Genomic DNA, 13,199 nt, shown 5'->3' with positions numbered 1-13,199 from the left:
ACAATGTTAGAAGATGCTGACTGTAGTCCCTTAATGAGCACTTTGAGGAAGGACAGCAAACAGGACAGGCTCTGACATCCAGTGTACACCTACACAGATGCTCTACCACATGACATTTCTAAATGGGCTTCCCTACAACAGTATGTGACGAGTGATAAAAGATGGTTTGTTAAATCTGACAGTATCTCAAGTCTATATCTCCAGGACACATTTCATTAAAAGGCTCTCAGCTTTGGGTCTTCTTGAAAGAACTACTTTAAAAATTGCACTAGCACATTAAAGCCCCCTTGTTTGTGCCTTATTTTCTAGAAGAAATCAAGGATGTAAAGATATCTATCTGCCCGAGACACCCAAAACCAGACCTGAATTCTTGGAAGGCGGATGCACAAGACAATTTATCACATTCCCAAGAAGCACATAAACTAATTAATATCATATATATGTGTGTGTGTGTGTGTGTGTGTGTGTGTGTGTGTGTGTAGCATATCATAGTAATATTGTATTTTTTAATAATATACTATACATGTATACATATTCTTATTCTTACATTTTGGAAACCCTAGATTTAATTTAATTTGCTTTTCCCAATGTAGCTGATTTGGAGTATTTATTTTGAAATTGAAATTTTTACATGTGTGAGAATATGAAGTGCATATAATATCCATTATATGGATATGAATGACTGCCCCCTCCTACCTTTCAAAATTCCAATATCCCAGTCACTTGGCCATGTTCCTGCCATCTGAACACAATGAAGCACCCCATTGTGCTCTCCATCTCTCTGCGTTGAGTTCTTTTTACACAGAATTATGGGACGGTTTGGGTTGGAAGGGACTTTAAAGTTTATCCCCTTTCCATGTACAGGGACACCTCTCACTAGAACAGATTGTTCAAAGCCCCATCTAACCTGGCCTTGAACACTCCCAGGGACAGGGCATCCAAATTTCTCTAGGCAACCTGTTCCAGTGCCTCACCACCTTCACAGTAAAGAATTTTTCATAGCTAACCTATGTCTACCCTATTTCATGTATCATGTTCAAGAGGAAGAATAGAGAATAACTATCCAAAATAATCTAGTTCAGTATTTAGGAGACACTTAGAAAAGATAGGAAGGGATAGACTTTGATAAAGAGTTATCTGATACCATCTCATGGCCAATACTTACACCTTTAAAACCCTGCTTAACTTCTACAAATGCTTCAATGTCTGCCTTTGCTGTGGGCAGGTGTCCTGAATCTCATTCAGGAAGGTGAAGACCCACCTTCATTTTGACAGCATGTCCATGTCTGCCCAGTTGCTGTACAGGCTCAGAAGCCAGACATTTCTGTGACCCTCCCTTTTTCAGTGACACAGCTTGAACTCATAATTGTCTCAGCCCATGCTGCCAGATAAAATACTGTATGAAGCAGCAGTAATGCCTTTTCTCTCCTGAAAACCACCAAAAATACTTATCCTTCCTCTGCTGTCCAAGTAAGCCCATATTATGCCTCTCCTTGGAGAGCTTCCTGATCATCTCAGCTGGTTTATTGGGGACTTGACTATTCCTTCTCTTTCTCTTGGAGTCCCTGCATTGCCCTTGAGAGACCAAGTGAGGAAGAGTACATTCAGTACTTAGTAGCTATAGCACCAACTAGGGAGGGCAGAGATATATTCTCTAGTTTCTGCATCAGTAAATAGTTAAATTTAAATACTTGACCATTCAGCATCACAGCCCCTAAAATGTCAAAGTATATACCTGCCAGACTTCGGGAAAGGTGTGCAAAGTCACGCCAAGTAGAAAAACTGATCTATACCTTTTCTTTTTCAGAAATAATCTGCAAACACACTGACTTCTGAAAAAGCATTTCCTGTGTTTAAAAGAAATTACTTGGGTAGTATGAATGAACAGGCTGTGTCAAAGCCTTGGATATAAATGAACATGCCTAAATATGTGAGATCTAAACGATTGTTGCAAAAAGGTTTGTGAAAATAGGACAGGCTCACAGTTACAACCCGCCCTAGAAGAAGAGGGTAATCCTAACAGGTTCTTGTTAATAGATCCATTGGGGCAGATTAGACTGAAATAACGCTCAATGACCCATGTTTGTAAATATGCTTGTGGAGGGTTTATTGTAGTGGAGTAATGCACCCAGTTTGGGGCTCCCCAGGGCAAGATATGTGAACATAATGGAGCAGAGCCAGATCAGCAGAGGGCTTGTACGATAATTGAGAAGGGTTCCCAAGATTTATGAAAATAGACTGTGGTACCTGGAGTTGCTCAGCCTGGAGAAGGTGAAGGGATTTTACTGCTGTCTACAACTCCTCATGGAAAAAGTCTTTCTATTAGAAACCTCCCCATCTTGCTTTATGGAACACTTTTTCAAACAGAATGAAAAGCATTTTTCATTGCACGAGATGAAAAATGGATTTTTTTTTTTCCCACGAACTTGAGCTTAACCTTGCTAAATTTTCAATAAAGCAATGGAAGCTCTCCTTAAGATTAGAACAAAATACTAAACCTTGGAGAAGGGACACTTGCAGCAGCAAAATAATTTCTGTCCCTCTTGAAGGTTTCTTTATGCTCATTCAGATTCTAACTTCATGGGTGATTTCTTTCATTATATAGTCATTGTATCTGGTTTGATTAGATCACAGTTTATTTGACTTGATGGGTATTACGTATGGGTCTACAAAAGATGGATCAGTTTGGACAGGTGACATGACTTGGAGCTCGGCCAAAAACATCGATACTTTTGTGAGTTGTTCTGTGAGATGTTCACTTTGAATAGGGATGTACCATTCCTCTTACCAGGGGGCTGCATGCTTTAATAAACATAGGGTGTATTTTCAGTGTGTAACCAAACAGAATTTTTCTCAAATTCTGAACTATGAAGATTCAAAGTATCTTCCTCCTTATCTTTGGTTTAAGTTTACTGACAAGTAGAGTATGTAGCATTTATTTGATATGCTACATACTATATGAATTATAGTCCTGTGATCCTCTGTTTGGTTTTTTTTTTTGTTATTTTTTGGGTTTGGGTTTTTGTTGTGTTTTTTTTTTTTTTTTTTTGTGATGTTTCTTGCCCATGTCACGGTGCCATGGTTTTTTTTGTGAGCTCTTTAGGAGAAGCTTTCACTTACTTAATACTGTAGAGGCTCAGATAATCTACTCTCTTTTTCAATACAAACTTTCTTCATTATTTATAAAGCTAAAGATCAAAGTTTTAGGGTGTCACTTTTAAGTCCATCCTTGATGTATAATATGCCATTCTAGACTTTGTTTTCAAGAGTGCAGGGAAATGGAAAGAGGTCAAGAAAAGCCCATGAGGTCTAGAAACAGTGAATGGTATAGAGAGGCTGAAACATTTGTTGGTGAGCTACAGAAAAGAGGAAAAAGAAAGGAAAAATTATAGCAGTTTTTATATCTCAATGTTTGCTATGAAAAGGAAGGCAATAAAGTATACTTCATTTCAACTGAGGATGAGAGGAAAGCAATCACTTTAAAGAGGAATAAGAAAAACTTAAATTTAGGTATTAGGAAAGACTTTCTAACAACCAGTGTAGTTAACACTGAAATATGTCCCTGAGGACTTTGCAGAGCTCCACCATGTCTTCATCACTGAATATGATAAAATCTTGGCGCCTGTCCAGAGTAGAATGAGACATGTAAAGATTTATCAAATCTCTGAGGGTGTCCAGCACTTCTCAGAATAGCTTAAAATAATAGTGAGACAACTTCTCTGGATGTGCTTTGTAAAATAAAAGGTTTTAATAAAAGAAGAAAATAAGAAACATAAACAAACAAAAAAATGTAAGTTGAACACAGTGTAGAGAGCATTCTGACAGTGGTAGGACAGTCCAAAAAAGCCACTGAGCTCTTTTTGCCATCCCTTAAGTACCCAATGGTCTAGGTGGACAGTTTGGCACCTTTGCCCAATGAAATTGGCAACAGGCTTTGAGGTGCACTCTCAAAGCCCAATCAGTGCTCCTGTGCTGGCCCTGAGCCAATAGTGATTAAAAGGGCACAGAACTTCCTAGTTTGGTTTCCTTAGATGTTTAAGGTAAGCTGGAAGTTTTCCCTTTTTATAGAAACACCTGCTCTGGTGTGGGAAATGCATTCCTACAGGATGCTTTTAAAATCAACTTCAGGAGAACACTGAATTCTGTCCAGTGTGGGAAAATTAACAGAATGGTCTCTTCAGGTCCTTTTTAGTTTCTGTGTCTCTAATAGCTCCATCAGCTCTATCAGTACAGCTACAGGTACAACTTTTGTTCCCCACAAATACGTTTCTGGGACAATTTGTGTGCTGCAGCTTTTGCTGTCACTGCAGATGGGGCTGGCTCTAATGCTTGCTAGGAGCTATAGCTGCTTTCCTTCTGTTTTGTTTCTACTTCATTATATGCTTCAGCTTGGGTCCAAGCTGTGTAATTCTGAGATAGAGCCTCTCCCAGAAAGCAGAAGAACCTGGGAGACCTTAGGACCATCTAAGAGCAGCTCCCTTTTGAACAGAGCTCTGACAAGAGCTCAGACATGTGAGCATGGTAAGATGGCATCGGATCACATTCTCTGGAGCTGACTCCTTGCTCAGCAAACTCACTTTCTCTGTATACCTCAAACCTTACCTGCTGTAACAATGATTGACATTAATCATGGTGGCAGTTCTGTGTTATTCTTGTTGCAACTAGACAGCCAGCATTGTTTGTAGGTATTTATGTAGACTGGGTTTATCACTGGACTTCTTAACTAGTGCTGGGTACTCTTGACAGCAGCATGTGAACTAGGAAGAGCTAAGGCCTTTTCTGCTTTCTGTGCTGCCATGCTGGCAAGGAAATTGGGCTAGCATGTGAAGCTGGGAGGAGACACAGCTGGGGTGAGTGACCCAAACTGACCAAAGGGCCATTCCAGACCATATGGCATCATGCCTAGTGTAGAAAGTGGGGGGAGGAAGGAGAACTGGGAGGACATTTAGGATGATCGATTTCATCTTCCCAAGTCACCATTACCTGTGATGGGGCTCTGCTCTCCTGCAGATGGCTGAACACCTGCCTGGCCATGGGAAGCAGGGAAATAATTCCCTGTTCTGCTTTCACTTGTATGTGTTGCTTTTGCTTTCCCTACTAAACTGTCTTAGCCCACGAGATTTCCAGCTTTTATCCTTTGGATTCTCTTCCTGGTCTTGCTGGTGGGGGAGTGAGAGAGCAGCTGCCTGGGGCTAAACCACCCCAACAAAATATTTGTAGTGAATCCGCTGGGACCCTTCCGCCAAAACCAATCAAAGAGTCAATTGGGGCTTCTGCCAAAACCAATCCAAGTCTAATTTCTTATGGCAAATTCCGTATATAATTAAAGCAAAACACAATGACAACAAAAACTGAGAATAAAATAACTTAATATTGTTATAAATCAAAAAGCTCTGACATATGCCACCAGAAGTTTGCATCTCTTGAAGATGTCTCTCTCCATAGGATCATAGAACAGTTTGGGTTGGGTTGGAAGAGACCTTGAAGATCATCTAGTTCCAATGCCCCTGCCATGGGCAGGGACACCTTCCACCAGGTTGATTAGTGCCCATTCAACCTGGCCTTGAGCACTTTCTGGGATGGGACATCTAAAACTTCTATGGGAACCTGCTCCAGTGCCTCACCAGCTTATTAGTGAAGAATTTCTGTCTCACAAGATCTAATAATGTCTGATGCAGTAGCTCTCAGGGACTTCAAATGTGCAAGAGTGGCATGGCTCTGGCAAGTGGAAGAAGGAAAAGGGAACAAATTTCCTGTATCAGAATCTGTGCTTTCATGTTCCCAAAATGATACATCAATATATAATCTCAATATCTCTATTTCCCCTGACTTTTTTTTTCCCCTTTTCTTCAGCTGTCATTAATATAGTTGCAATTAATTCCTCTTGGGAAGACAAAAACATTACCTCACAATCTAACTGAAAGAAGACAGACTCTTTTCTACCCATTTTGCAGTCAGCTTCTGAAGAAGGTGCAAACCAGGGAGGATGAATTGCAGTGTCTCTTTGTACTGACCCGATGAAGAGAGAAGAGACATGAGACATTCACATGGATTCTGCAGCTGGCAGCATCTGGAAAAGTGTGAACTTGGTCAGTTTTCTTTGGTCAATGCCTTTAGAAAGATTTGGTTTTTCTAGATTTATCCCTGTCCTATTTTAAGAAGGATTCTTGTTGCTCCACTCCAGGAAAGTACTATTTGTTTTGCTGTCTGTTCAGCATTCATTACTTTACTTCCAAGAGAAGGAATAAAAAACCAAACCAATTGCTTCCATTCATTTTCCACTGTTTTTAGCCCTAGGGTCAGCCTTGGGATTCAGAGAGCAATATGCTTTGTGACCTAAAATACTAGGGACAGCAAACAAAGTGTAATCCTTGCTGAATGTATTAGTAGCTTTCTTTTTCAGCAAGGAAAAGACTTTTAGCTTTGCTTACATCCATTGTGAATTCCATCATGGAATCCTGCACTTCTCTATCATTTCCCGTTAATGACTTCATGGTATTTTAATTAAAGTGAATGAAGCTGGGCATGACGAGCATTGGCAAGTGAGAGGAAGGAAAAAAACCCCCAAACCTGATGTCTGCTCTTGTAAGCAAGTTATTTTGTATTATTTACATAGAGCACCACTGAAGTGCCTCACCCATAAAACACAGTGGGAGGTATTGATGTGTCAGCAATAGTGATTGGTTCCCTAATAAGCTGAGGCATGTCACAGTGACATTTGCATATAAGATTGCCTCACTTCTTCTGTTTGTATAATTTCATTTTTAAACAAGGAAAGAAAAAGTTTCTGGTTGTTTCTAAAACCTTTACAATGCACAGACCGTGACACCCTCTCCACTATGCAGCACTGTAGTGACAGAGAACATTTATCTTCCTGCCTCTCACTGGTGCCAAGCACCTTCTCTCTGCCAAAGGAAGCCTCTGCACAGGGGTGCCTGGTTGTTATTTTCCTTTGTGTGGAATGTCTGAAGAAGGAAAGCTGAACAATACCTTAATCATGACAGGTCAGAAGAGGATAAGCATCTGAAAATAGCTGTCACACAACCCAGAACAATTATTGCTCCTAAATCAGACAGATTTTGCCTTCAGATGGGAAGAACATGTCGACCTGTCTCTATCAGCAGATGTTTTTCAGGCGAGTTAATCAGAGCTGGATCTTTCTACTTCATTTGCCTCTCAGTACCAGATGTACTGATGTTCTCTGTGATGAGGGAATGAATGTCCCTGATGAGGACTGAATTGGGATCCCTACACTTGTCTCATAAAGCTCTAAGCTTTTCTGCTTTATCGAGGCTATATGGGGCTGCCTTACCTTTTGGAATGGTGACAACTGTTTGAAGTTGTGGGGAAAAGGCAGATAATGTGTAGAGGAAAAAACATTCTTATGTATTTTCACAGATTTAAATTCAAGAAAAGCTTCTTGAAAACTATTACCTTATGGAATATTGTCTCACAGAAGTGTGATATGCATGCTGTGATGCTGGGCATTATCCTATAGAGTGGTTAGTGAGATGATCCTGTCTTCTAGCTTTCAGGGTCACTGCCTTTGTGAAATATTTCAAGGTATGTAGAAGAAAAAACCTATTAGATGCCCTAGGGGCAAAAAGAGAATATTTCAGAGAATAATTAATTTAGGACACTTAATGAAAGACATCAGGAGTTAATTTGGCTCCCTAGGTGTCATCTTCTCACTGTATTTTTAATTCTTGTTTATATCGTGTCATTTAAAGATAAAAGAAGCCGAATCATTGATGTAGTATTTTTGTCTTTCAGTGTTTGGAGAACTGAAATCTCATTATTTTTTCCCAATTATATTTTCTAATGTGAAATCCCAGAACCTGTAAATAATTTACAATAGTTTTGAAGTTTCTTTATCAGCCTCACTACAGTAATATTCAAACAGCGATCAGAGGCAAGATGAATCTTCTCATGATGCCCTATGACTGTAAGATAACATGTTGGAATGCTTGAAATGAGATATAAATGTTTCAATGGTTCAAAACAAAGTTCAATGTGGCAATGTCCACATTTCATTCATTATGTTACCTCCTTGCATCTTTTGAAGAGGTGAACTCAATTTCACAAGTGCTGACACATTAAACACACATTACATTGCTGTGAAAGATGTCTTCTTTAGCTTTGCCTCACTGGTACACAGAATTGAATGGCTGATGATGACCCAAATTCAGCTCAGTTGTAATACCATGGAAAACCCCACACTATCAGAAAACTGCGAGGTGACAGAAACACTGAAGTTCAGTTTGAGTGTTTCATGAGCTCAGTGTTCCAGGAAAAGGGTGGGGAAAGTATTGATCTTTGTAAAATGAACACAGAGTTTTTCCCTATTCTGTCACCCCAAGCCTTATTTAAAAACAACAACAACAACAAAAAACCTGTCAGAAGGCAATCATGCTTAATTTGGTAACTTTTAAAATTTCACTTCCTGATGCAATGACAACTCTTTACTATACCTTCTATCTCTTTTGTTCATTAAGGTAGTTTTTTATTTTGCATTAGTATGGTGAGATTTCACTGTCTTCACTGATTTCTTTCACTGCAGAGCCCTCCTACATAGCCCTGAGCTTGATAAAACCTCATTTTCTGATGTTTATGGTCTTCATTCAGCATTTTTACTTATTCTTTTCCTTAGAAAATTGAACACTATCCCTTCAACCCAGCAAAAAAGCAGAGCAATATCTGACAGTATGCCACATCTGCACTCCAAATGTTTACTTTAACAATTCAGCACTTTAAAGCTTGCATCTCTTAGAAGATTGACATGTCAGAACATGCCAGTTATTATGTCACAATCTCTGCAGTTCCATTCTACTACAGCTTTCACACAAATTATATTTAATTCTATCAGTTTTCCCCACCAGCCAGACCAAGTCTAAACAAAATGCCCTGGGAAAGGCTTGTGAAATGGAAATTTGTATTTAGCATGGTTCATAGCTTCCTGTAATGTTTTCCCACTCTGCATATGAGTAGTGAAAAATCACTCCCTTCTCTCTATCCACTCTTTGCTCTCCTATTAACTAAGTCTGCTAGTGGCTAAAAATACTTCAGTTACTGCTCCTTTCATAGCACATTCATAGCAGACTTCACCATGGCAGAGCTCCTGCTTTTATTTCTTTTTCCTCTTTTTCCATGCCAGAGCTGTCTCAACATTTTTACCTCTTCCTATGGGATATAACTGGGTTTTTCTTGTTGTAGTTTGCCTCTAAAATATTCTAGAATTAAATAATGCCATTCATATTACTTTGTACAGTGGGCAAGTAATTTGAACTCAATACCAAAACCAAAGAACTCCTGAGATCTGAGTTCTGCTACAAGCTTAGAACCTGGCCTTTGGTAAATATTTCAGAATGTGTGGAGATCTTCAAGCCAGAACCAATCTGATATAACCAGCAAGGTGTTGTGCCAACATGGCCATTCTCCACTAGAACATCCACAAGCTTGTTCTTGAGATACTTTTGACCTGGTGACTCTGAACTATTGAGTGCCCACCAACCTTTCTGGTTTTGAATAGGTTTGTGGAGAGCACCAGCTCCTGTGTTGTAGATATACTCATGACCTCTGTGGTTTGGTTTGTTTCTCCATTATAGCCTAACAATATTTGTAAAGCGTGTTGAAGGAATGCTCAACTAACATTTGTGCTGTGCTTTTATAAGTGGGGCTTATTTTATGAACTCTCTGCCTCACTTAATTCCCCTACCTTTTCTCCTCTGCCCTTTCTGCCTCTTTTACAGGGCTACTGGGCAACCTCATTATATATTCAACCTGTTTTTCTCTAATGTGTGAAATAAGATGAAGAATTAAACCAGTTTAAAGAACACTGGCTCTTTCAGGTGTGTATCAGGAAAGTGAGAATGTATTATGCTCTCCTGCTCTTTGAGACCAGCAGAGCCAGCATTTCACAGGCAGGATGCATGGGTATTGGGAACAATGTAGTGGGACAATATATACAGACCACACAATTTTGAGAAAACACAGCATAAAGAGCAGCTGTGGAATCTATGATTGAAACTGGCTGTTTGTGCTTTTGTGGGGAGATGGGGTACCAAGGATTTGAATGACAGCCCAGCTCTTCCAGGAGGTATGCTTGAAGATGAAGGCTTCTTCAGCAAGAAGAGAGAACTGGCCCACCAAGGTTGGTAAATAGTAATTGGTCCCCATTCATAGCAGAGGGTACTTTCTTAAAGTATGATGTAGATAATGTCTCAAATTTCTGTGCAGTGCTGTCTTCTGAATATTTGATTATCTTTAAAAATGAAAGTCTACACATGTTTATAGTTTTGCACGGGCATCCCCTTGGTGAACTAATTCTCTTGAGATCTCCAATGAGGGGCATAAAATTCTTCTTCTAAAGGCCATATGCCCTCTTCCCAATATTTTTAATTAGCATCTTGGTAATTATGTCATGGAATATGGTTCTTAAATGCATGTTGAAATTTCTTACTCAGAACCATATTCATATTATGGTTGATGAATATATTGTTTCAAAGTGTCCAGAGTGTGTCAGTGTCAAGAAATCAAATGTGCTGTGACAGGAGACACACTGCAGAGCTCACTGTTAGCCTCGGACAGATTGGATGATCTAAGGACAGGTGAAAAGCCTGTTTGAATAGAGTGAAAAAGTAGTGTTTATTTCTACTAGGAATGTTTTACACTGTTAGAAGGTTTTTTTGTAGACGTTTAACTCAATGACAAACAGAGCTGCTAGACAGCTCTTCCTTCAGGGTTAGAGGAGGCTACTGCAGGCAAAATCCACCCTGAACTGGGAATTCTAGCTTTACTGGCAGCAATCTTTTATTCATTCCTTTGTATCAGCTAATGTAAATTTGGGGTGGGAAAAAATGTTTTCAAAAGCCAAGACATTTCTCAAGTCTTTAATAATGTATAAATATGAAGCATTTTCTGTTTTGCCTTCATCCCAAAATAGTACCTCTTAAATTAGCGCCAGTTCCTAGATCCATTATAAATCCTTCTGTCATGTAACATGAAATAAACGGATTTGAAGCCATTACTTCAACATGCAATCTCTAAGACAAATAGTTCTATAGTAAAATACCTAGAAGAGTGTAATTGCGAAGGAATGCTATATTATGCATCCTTTACTCTTATCAAGCTACTACTGCAATGAGGGGTCAGCCCAGGGCTGCAAGAGATATCTGCAGATATCTTTGATATGTCTGTGATAAATGTGTATCTCCACTGAGGGGAGGTAATTCTCTTAGAGTTATTTTCCCACCTCTCTGTTACCTTTCCCCTCCCAGCTCCTTTCTAGGCTGGGAATGCCTGGTGCAGGCCAGGCTGCAAACACAAGAAACAGCCCCAGCCTTCCTACAGGCTATGGGTGGACCAGGCAGACTGACCTAGTTTGAGGAGCCAGATTTCACTTTTGCTGCCCCTTCTGTTGCATTTTGAGCTGTCATAAATGAGAGGGGGAAAAAAAAATTTTAAAAATTTTCAAGACTTAGAGTAGCCAAGGATCTGGCTGGGGCTCTCTACATACGGCTGACTTCTAAGAGGGATGAGTGCCCATCCTTCCCTTGGTGGAGACTGGGAGTGAAGTAGAAGGCAATGTTGTTCCCTTTATCTATGTTCAAGTACTTCCCTATTTGTCCCCTGTATCACAGCAATTTGGATTGTCTGCTTGTAAAGTTGCAGTGCCAGTAGTACAAGGAGAAACTCCCTGAAATTCAGAAACCTTCATGCCTGTTAGAATTAAATCCTACATGGAGTTAAAGGCCTGAGGTTTTAGGAATTTGAGCACTGTTATGGCTCACTTATGTGCTAATGATATTGCTCTTAGAAGAGTTTTATGTCTCAATCTCTTTTGTAAAGAATATTTTGCACACAAGGGTTTTGAGAGTAATATCTGACTGCTATTATGCTTCTGTGAGCAGCAGTGGGCATTCGGGAGCCACACAGAAAGTTACAAACACAATTTGTCTCTGAATTCCTTGGCAATAACAAGTTTTATAATGTTATGTGAGAGTGAGCTACTGGGCAAGAATTTACTCCCTGAGAAACTACCGGGCACGAGAATCTACTCCCCAAGAAACCACAGGGAGAGAAACCCCTGGGTGAAAAATTACCCCACCATGAAACTACTCTGCAAGAAATTACTGGGCAAGAAACTACTCCCCAGGAAACTACCTCTAAGCCCTTCACTATGGGAGAGTGCTAGAGAGAAAGAGAGAGCGAGATAGCCTTTCACTACATAACAGAGAAAGAAAGAGTAAGCCCTTCATTATATAACAGCAATGGAAAGAAAGAGAGAGGGAAAGGAAGAGCAAAAGAAGAATTCTGTCTTAAGACTGGATACTGCATGTCACTGTGGCTGGTTATTTGTTACAGCAGCCCTCTTATTAGAGGGTAAAAGTGAGCCAAGGCACAGAGTTCTTGTTAAACACAGCATAAAAAGGGTCCTGGTTTATTCTTCTCTGTGGTTTAGTGATCTTAACTCTAACTACTCACTGACTCTGGCTGCAGCAAGCTGCTTTTGTAGGTTTGCAGCCTCTGACCGCTGGTTATTTTCTGCTGAACTAAGACTGCATGGGTTAGTTTGCAGACTCTGACTGCAGGCTTTTACCTAGCTAGACTGTGGCTGCAGGCTGTAACTGCAGATCCAGACTGACCTCACAGCAGTGATTCTCTTGCCCCAGGATGCCAATTCACAATTCTCTCCTCCATACTCCTCAAAATCCCTCCTCCATTATAATCCTCCCCTTACTAGCTCACCCCTTCTTTTATCCTACTCATTAACATAGCTGTTACTTATCAGGGGTGAGGTCACCTGTATTCTCTTCCACAATTCTTCATTAAGGGAATTAATTGCCTTGTGTGATTGCAACTTGCTGCAATGAGACAACAGTAGGTTTAAAATGGGACTTAAGGGAAATAGCATTAAAGTGTACTAAAATGCAGCAAGAAGCTAGTATTTCCTTCTCCCCTTAAACTGGGAACTTAGTCTCCCTTTGCATAGATGAAAGATTTAAATGTTGTATCAGGATGCAAAGCTAAAAATTGGTACTGCATTGCCTAAGGTATCTAAATACAACATATGGTAAGTAGGGCTGTACAGACACAAGCCCATTTAAAATCTTTTCTGGCAGCAAGGCTCAATTGTCATGTTTTGTTAGGTCTATTTTGTGAAGCAAAAGCAGAGCTTATGTGCACATGCAGTGCAAGAA

Source organism: Hirundo rustica, chromosome 6 (assembly GCF_015227805.2).
Source record: "Hirundo rustica isolate bHirRus1 chromosome 6, bHirRus1.pri.v3, whole genome shotgun sequence".
In the NCBI taxonomy this organism is placed as follows: Eukaryota; Metazoa; Chordata; class Aves; order Passeriformes; family Hirundinidae; genus Hirundo; species Hirundo rustica.
This window is presented reverse-complemented; position numbering follows the sequence as displayed.